This window comes from Podarcis erhardii, assembly GCF_964252035.2.
Source record: "Podarcis erhardii genome assembly, chromosome: 7".
Taxonomy (NCBI): Eukaryota; Metazoa; Chordata; class Lepidosauria; order Squamata; family Lacertidae; genus Podarcis; species Podarcis erhardii.
In genome coordinates this window covers 37,626,021-37,634,408 of record NC_138511.1, presented here as the reverse complement: position 1 = coordinate 37,634,408, position 8,388 = coordinate 37,626,021, and the positions used below count along the sequence as shown (strand labels likewise).

The 8,388-nt window shown below is 41.8% G+C and overlaps 1 long non-coding RNA gene across 1 annotated transcript; it reads left to right on the top strand.

Moving 5' to 3' along the window:
• The first annotated feature begins 497 nt into the window (after positions 1-497).
• Positions 498-2,226, top strand: LOC309346502. Its single transcript, XR_014158639.1, has 2 exons — positions 498-801; positions 2,057-2,226. It is a non-coding gene; the product is annotated as an uncharacterized lncRNA (long non-coding RNA).
• The last annotated feature ends 6,162 nt before the right edge of the window (positions 2,227-8,388 follow it).

Here is an 8,388-nt window from a genome sequence, read left to right as displayed (position 1 = left end):
AAATAAATGCAATCCATACTACTAAATATTAGAAACAACAAACCTCCACTTTGGTTTTGCTTTAGAGAAACAACATTCTCATTGGTTTGTCCCTCAATCAACATTTCCAAAGCAGAAAGAGGAAGAGAAGGAAGTTTAGGAACGCTTTTTTGTGGTCAGCCAATCCATTCCCTCAGTATCCTTCCCTCTTTTTTCCTAATGCACAGGCTCTGTTCCTTAAAAGGTACAGTGGAATCTTGATTTTCAAACATAATCCATTCCAGAAGACCATTCAACTTCTGAAACATTTGAAAGCCAAGGTGTAAAGGGTGGTCAGCAAATTTACAGAGAAAATTGAGAAAAATACAGTGGTACCTCAGCGGAAGCTTTTTGACTTCTGAGACACATTCAAAAATGGAAGCATTTACTTCTGGGGTTTTGGCGTTCGAGTTCCAAAACGTTCAGCAACAGAGGTGTTCAAAAACCAAGGTACCACTGTATATTTACAGTGTTTGGGTGCAACTCAGTTTCTTGAGAGGGGCTTGCATGGAGGAGAGGACTGTTGATGGTTACTAGCCATCATGGCTAGGCTCTGCCTCCACAGTCAGAGGCAGGGATGACTCTTAATGTCTCTGAATGCCACTTGCTGGGAACCACAGGTGGGGAGAGAACCGCCACCCTCAGGTCCTGCTTGCAAACTTTTCATAGGTATCTGGTTGGCCACTGCAAGAACAGCACTCTGGGCTAGATGAGTCTTTGGCCGGATCACGCGAAATCTCTGTATGTTCTTATTGGCATAGATATTGAAACTCTACCAAGCAGGTTTGTTATCACTCTTCTTCTTTTTTAAAAAAAGCAACAACCAACATATATCAAGCTGAGTTGAAAACCTCAATTATGATAGGAAATTTTGCAATGATACGGTTCAGACATTTACTGACCTCCTGGCCCCTGAGCTGCTTGTAAGGTCCTGTCTGAGATGTTTGCTTGTTGATTGATGCATTTCCACACAAAAGCGGAGGTTACAGGGAGGGCAATGGAAAGAGAGGCCTCCACACACAACCTTCCACTCCATCCCTTGCACTAAAAACAGATGACATTTGGTTGCAGCTTTCTAGCTGCGGCCTCCTCTCTAATTCGTCACCTTGATGTGCCAAAGCATTTCCCTGACTGCCCTTCCCTCTCTTCCTTTAAATTCCACCTTGAGTCCCACTTTTATTTTAGAGAAGTCTTTCCTGGCCCCATCTTCCATTCCTCTCCTTTCCAGGTTCTCCAAACACAGTGTAAATCTACACTCCAATCTACACTCCAAACATCTGTGCAAATCTACTCCAGAAGCCATATTACGATAAATGGGAGTGTGAGCTAAGTGTGTACGAGATTGCAGTCTAACTTGCTCTCATCTTCAACTTTCTACTGCTAATATTCCCTCAGTTTTGGACTCAGCTGCTTTGTATTTGCTAGTGACTGTTAAACATTAAATGCTGCATTAGCCTATAGAAGCATTAACATAAACCCATTTCCTACTTTCCAGAAAGGAAATAATATCCTTTTGTCCACAGTTTTAAATGTGGAAGCGGGGGTTGGGTGGCAGTTATTGGTTTAGTTTGTTCTGTTATTTTTATTACATATTTTGTGTTTTTTATCTCATATTTTTATGCTGTGAACCATTCTAAGATCTTTGGATGAAGGTATACAAAATAAAAATTAAAAGTAGGTCTAAGCATGGAGATCAAGTGATGGAGGTCTGCTTCACCTGTTGTACTTCTGACTGCCAGGAATACTGGAACTCTGCTGCACAGGGGCGAAAGAGATATTTGTTCAGTCTGCCTGCTAAAGTGAACCAGTCTTATTTGTCACTCCTGGGTTTAAACATTAATTGAAATGCACCTCTCAGTGGATTGCACACAGCTCCAAACTCTGCAATATAGTTTCAGGGTGTTGTGTTTTTTATGTATTGAAAAGCATTTCTGGTATTTGAAAACGCCAAGTGTTTGAGGCAAATAATGAATGAAAAATGAAAACAAAATGGATACAATTTAAACGTGCATTTTTCATGTGTTTTTTTTTTAAATAGGAACAGAACAGTCCTATGATTGAGCACATGAGAAACTGACATGGAAATGGGCTGATCCGCCAATTACTGCTGCTGGGAGGTAGGGGGTTGGAGTGGAAAATCTACCACCACCCAATTACATACGTAAAATAAAAACATAATATTTGCTGTCATTAACAGCATTGCTGGAATGTCCTTGGCTTTTTAATTATTCTAAAGGCAAGCAGTTCTGCACATTTGCTCCCTCCTCTGTTTTCCAACCACAACCATGAAAGGTTTGCTTCCTAAATTATGCATACTGTGGGTGCAGTCAGGAGCGATTAAGGCTACTGGGCAATCTCCCCCACCCCCTTCCTTTTTTTAAAAAAAAAAAAAAAGGAGGGGGAAGCTTTCCTGGGGAATCAATGCTTGCTAATCTTTAGAAAATTACTCTAACAAGCTCCAGGCCTGAACAGCTGGAGTCTAGCTCACTGGCCTCTGAAAGCACGCACAGGCCATTAGTAGAACAGGACTTTAATGAACCAAAAAATCTGTCCCAAGCCATGGCTTTCAGGCTTCTGCATCTGACATTCTGATTAAATGTCAAGCAGCCAAAGAGGAAAAGATAAGCAATGCTCTGGGCTCAGGCAAGAGGCGGTGCAGCAGACTTCAGAAATCAACAGGTACCAGACTATCTCTAACCCCAACCCAACAGTCAACAAGGGAGGGATGGGGGACACCAGAATTGCTTTCTGGGATAGAGACCCTCAAGACTGTGGGTTGTATGCAGGGGTCCATGGGACATCTCCACCTGGCCCCCAGCCTTCCCTCCTCACACGAGTGGTTTCTTGCACATTAGATAGAGATAGAGATAGAGATAGAGATAGAGATAGAGATAGAGAGAGAGAGAGAGAGAGAGAGATAGAGATAGAGATAGAGATGATATAGATATAGATATAGATAGAGATAGAGATAGAGATAAAGATATATTTATTAAATTTATATTCTACCTTTTCTCCAAGGAGTGCAAGGTGGTGTATGTGATTCTCCCCCATGTTTTTCCTCACAACAACCCTGTGAGCTAGGTTAAGCAATGATTCTTTGACATCAACTTCATTGGACTGGTCATGTTGTGCGGATGCCTGATTATCGTCTTCCCAAGCAGCTACTCTATTCCGAACTTAAAAATGGAAAGTGTAATGGTGGTTGTCAACAAAAGAAGTTTAAGGACTCTCTCATGGCAAATCTAAAATAAATGTAGTAGAAACACCGACAACTGGGAAACACTGGCCCATGAGCACTCCAGTTGGAGAACAGCCTTTACCAAAACAAGCTCAAATTCAGGACGAAAGGAAGAAATGTCCTAAGAAGAAGGCATACTTGGCAAACCCTCACCGTGATCGACTCCCACCCGGAAACCTATGTCCCCACTGTGGAAGGACGTGTGGATTCAGAATTGGCCTCCACAATCACTTACGGACACATGGTTAAAACCGTGTTCATGGAAGACAATCTTACTCGGCTATGAGTGATTGCCAAAGAAGATGATGTGATTCTCCCCCACCTTTTTCCTCACAACAACCCTGTGAGGTAGGTTAGGCTAAGAGAGGGTGACTGGTCCAAGGTTATCAAGAGAGCTTCATGACTGAGTGGGGACTAGAAGCCCAGACTCTCAAGTTTTAGTTCAACACTCTAACTCCTACGCCACTTGGGCTTTCTCTAACTCACTACATCACACTGCCAAAGAAGACACATTTTGCTGTTGTGCATGGGTAGATGCAAATTTAGAAATATTTGCTCTAACTGAAATAGAAGTACAGTATATATCTCCATTGTGGGGAAGGTGATGACCAGCTGAGCTATTTGCCAGTTCAGTCTGCTTCTCAGCTGCTAGCTGTTTCTTTCTTTATTTGTTTATCAAAATTTATACACCACTTTATTACATTCAAGACGCTAAGCAAGATTTACAAAAGTATAAAATAAAACATTACAATTCTTGACTGAAAAACCCCCAGTTAAAAACATGTACTTAAGAGATAAAACACACATAACTTCTACATATCTGGAGAGGTGTGCCTAAACAAAAATGTTTTAAGCAGGCGCTGAAAAGAGTGCAGCAAAGGCACCTGGTTGGAATAAAAAGGCAAAGGTGCTACCACACTAAAAGATGGATTTCTTACAAGCACGGAATGCCTATTATGTGGTAACTGCAAAAGTGCTAGTTCCTCAGATTTTTTTTTTAAATGATATTTATTTAAGTTTCCAATAACAACATATAAATACAAGCAACAACCATAAAAAAAAGAAAAAGAAAAAAACATACACAAAAACATACACAAACAAAGGACAACAAGTATAATTTCAAACCTTATTTTCTCAACCTATTTTCCCCAACTTCCTCATACCTCCCCGTTCTGTATTCTAATTTCATTATCCAATCAGCAAATCCATTCCCTTATTTCGCAAAGTTTTTTACTAATTCCATTCCTTTTCTTAATCAACATCTCTGAAAACCACCTTATTTTTGAACCCATGTCATTCTAGCCTTCATTAATTTTATAGTGTTGATTAAGATAGTCTTTAAATTTCTTCCAATCTTCTTCCACTGTCTCTTTCTCCTGGTCTCGGATTCTGCCCGTCATCTCTGCCTAGTTCCTCAGATCAAAGCAGTTGAGTGGACATATATGGAATAAGGTGATCCTGCAAGTAAACTGGACCCAAACTGCTTATATACCAACAGTAACACTTTGGAATTGACCTGGTAGCAAATGGGTTACCAGTGCAGATCTCTGAGCAGAGTTCTTACATGTAGACAGCGTCTCACTCCTGTCAGCAGCATTCTGCACTAACTGCAGTTTCCAGGTCAGGTGCAAGGGAAGCCCCACACAGAGTGCATTGCAGCAGTCCAGCCTTGAAGTCGGTGACTCCCATGTGGTCAAGCTCTCCTGGTCCAGGAATAGCCATAGCTTTAGCACCAGGTGCAGCTGGTATAAAGCACTCTATTGATGAGTAATTTCAAGGCTCCTGCTCTCGGTGCTTTGGACTGTATCTAACTTCAGTCATGTTTAGAGTAAACTTGTTGAAATTAATGGATATGATGACCAACTTTTGTCATTAAATCAGGCTTTGATGGGACAGTCCTTCAAATAGAGAGCTCCTATAGTGAACTGTTCTCTGTAAAACAGGACATTATCACCCGAGAGAGAGAGAGAGAGAGAGAGAGAGAGATTTTCCTTTAAAGCCATATCTGAAAGAATTTGTGTTCCTTGGACAATTTCCATATGGAGTCTTTTCTCAGAGGGCTTTCAGGAATCCTGCCCTCTCAAGCTGTGGTCACTTCACAGTCTTTATACTTGGCAGTACATGGAAAAGAAAGAAACAAAGCACGCACACAATCTTGGGTTTGATTTTGGGGTGGTGGTGATACAAGGTTTAGTTGTCTAATCTCTCAAAGAAGTTCTGGCAGAAGGTAAGGCCTCCCCCTGTTACTCTGGCAGCCAGCTCAGCTGCCCTAGAGTGAGAATTATGTTTTCATGTTTGGAAGCAACTCCACAGCCATAGCAGCAACGTCAATTTTGACACACACACACACCCGCCCCCCCCCCACCATGCACACATACAGCAAAGAAAAAGGAGGGGGAGGAGGTATTTGAAAAATTTGCAAAATATACGTCTACTGGCCATAAGCCATGACAGCTAAAACAATACGCCTTGCAAAAAAAAAGCAAGGTTGCCAAATGATCTGCGGAGAAATGGTCTGGCCTGCTCCTGTGCTTTTGACAGTGGTTTGATCTGTTAATATCTGCAAATGACACTTTTTGCAGCACAAACGTCACTTGTATCCTTGACTAACAGCTGGACATTAAGCCGATGTTAAAGGCTCAGCTGCAGAGGGTGGCTGAAATGTTGATAACCTTACCTCAAACCAGGGGCAAAACTAGGCTTTATTTCACTCAGGTCAGAGACCCAGTTTGGCATTTACCCATGTACATTTCTGTACACACACACACACACACACACACACAGGCTGGGAGCCTCAGTGGTGGCCCTCTGGAGGCTTCACCTAGGGTAAAAAAAAACTGGATAGTCCTGCCCCATCCCATAGCTACGGCTCTGCTCAAAGGATGGATGCCAGAAGTAAAAGGTGTATTGTATTCAGGAGTCTTGGCAACCCATCCACATTCAATTCCCCTGTTAGGCTATAAGAAAGTTGTCTCAGGCCTGTGTTGGGAGTCCTGCTAGGAAACTGTATAAAGCCTTGCAGATAAAAACCTTCCATAGTTTAACAATGTGCTGTTTGAATATGTGCTGTCTTTTATCTGCCCTGACTCTTCCAACATTCAGCTTCCTTGGATGTCCACAAGCTCTAATGTTCTGAGAGAGGAGAAAAACTTTTCCCTATCCACTTTCTCCATGCCATGCCTAATTTTATAAGCTTCTATCATGTCTCTTCTTGCTCAACCAGAAGGCATGAGGCAGGACACATTTGACAGGAGATATTGAACTTGATGGAACTCTTGATCTGAGCCAGCAGTGACCTTGCATTGTTTTGAGGAACCTGCTTGTCTCCAGAATGAGCAGAAGGCTCCACCCAGCACAGACAGTGTTTCATCTGGAGCGCTTGGAGATTCCCATCTGCCAGTTTTATGACTTTCCAGACCTGGTCTCCAGCAGTAGCCTGACTATAACCAACACTATAAATCAACTAAATACACACAGGGAACTCATTCTTTCAGCAGAAACCATTCTTAAGATAGAGAGTAAATTCAGTTTACTTACTGCTTAGAAAATCCCAGAGGCCCAGATCTTCTCTTCCTGACAGTTCAAAACATACCTCAGCAGCTGCAGTGTGTCAAATGTTAGGCTGTGCACTGCATTGAGCTTTAATGTTCATGCATGCAAATTAACATGTATGCACAGGGCCAGATTTTTGGTGGACTACAACTCCCATCATCTAGCAGGATGGCTAGCAGGACCAGTGATCAGGGATGATGGGAGTTTTAGTCCAGCAATATCTGGGGACCCAAGGTTGAGAAAGGCTGCCTGGGCCTGGGGGGCAGGGAGCTGTGCCTGTTAAATGGCCATGAAACCGATGTTAGTTTATATATAGAGTTTATATGCAGAAGAAATTAACTTTAGTAACCGTAAATGGCGCCTTGCGTAGAGCAAGCATCTAGTTGAAAGGCATTCAGACTCAGACTGACTTTGTATAGAATAAGAAAGCTTCTATTTATTAAAGGAAGTACATTATTGAAAGGAAAGAGTTCTATCCTAATTAATTATCTAATTGGACAAACAAAAATGCCATGCTTGCCTCTTTGTTTTCAAAAGATAGATCCACAGAAAAGTGTGTGAGAGGGAGTAGGAAGCTGAAACAGGATGCAGCCTAGGATGTATCAGTCTAAACATCAAAGAGAGAAATCAGCATAGGTACAGGGATAGTCTGGGAAACTGGCTATCTGTCTTACACGATCTGTCTTAACCCATGCAAAACTCTCAGTTGGACTCTGTGTTGTAGATATGCTCTTACTGTCTCAATCTGTCTCCCTTATTCTCAAATAAATTATGAGTGATTATATTACCCATGCATGGAGTAAACAGAAAAATTCCAGAGTTAATTCTAAATTTAGATAAGTTGAAATGTTTGCCTGTAAGCATCTTTAAAAGGAAAGGAATCAGGCATGTGTTGGTGACAAATGTTTAAAAACATGTGCATTGATAAAGCTTGGCTGAGTGCTCTGTAGTGGATAAAATTCACATGGCGTGAGACTAGAGGAATGAATGGCTAAATGGAGAGGCTGGAGTTTGCGTTCCTATTGTGGGTTTTTATAAATGAGGATATGGGGTGCTTCCAGGCCGCCACTATGTTGCTGATTTGGAGCTGTTGTGGAACAAATTCTCAAAAGATCATAGAACCTCCCTACGGATGCATAAAGAGTAGCTAATCATTAAATAGCCAACATTATACAATGTCTCTGCACATGGTTCAGGGGAGATGCTCAAAAGACAAGTCATCTGCAACAACCCTCAATCATATGTTGGCAATTTCAAGTTGCACAATTCCCAGAGTGGTTTAACAATCAGTCCCTCTTCCCAAGGAACCTTGGGAACTGTAGTTCTTTGAGTGGAATATGGGTGTCCTAATGGCTCTCAGCACCCTTAACAAGCTACCCTTCCCAGAATTCTTTGAGGCAAGCCATGATTGTTTAAAGTGGCATGTTATGGCTTTGAATGTGCCTACTGTGTCAAGAACTTGGTGCAGAGCACACCCATGAGAAAATGCCTGTTTGCAGGGACACTTAGGAAGAACACCAACAGAACTAACTAAATATGCAACAGTACTAAGATTATTCAGTTTTACTGTGTTTATCTTG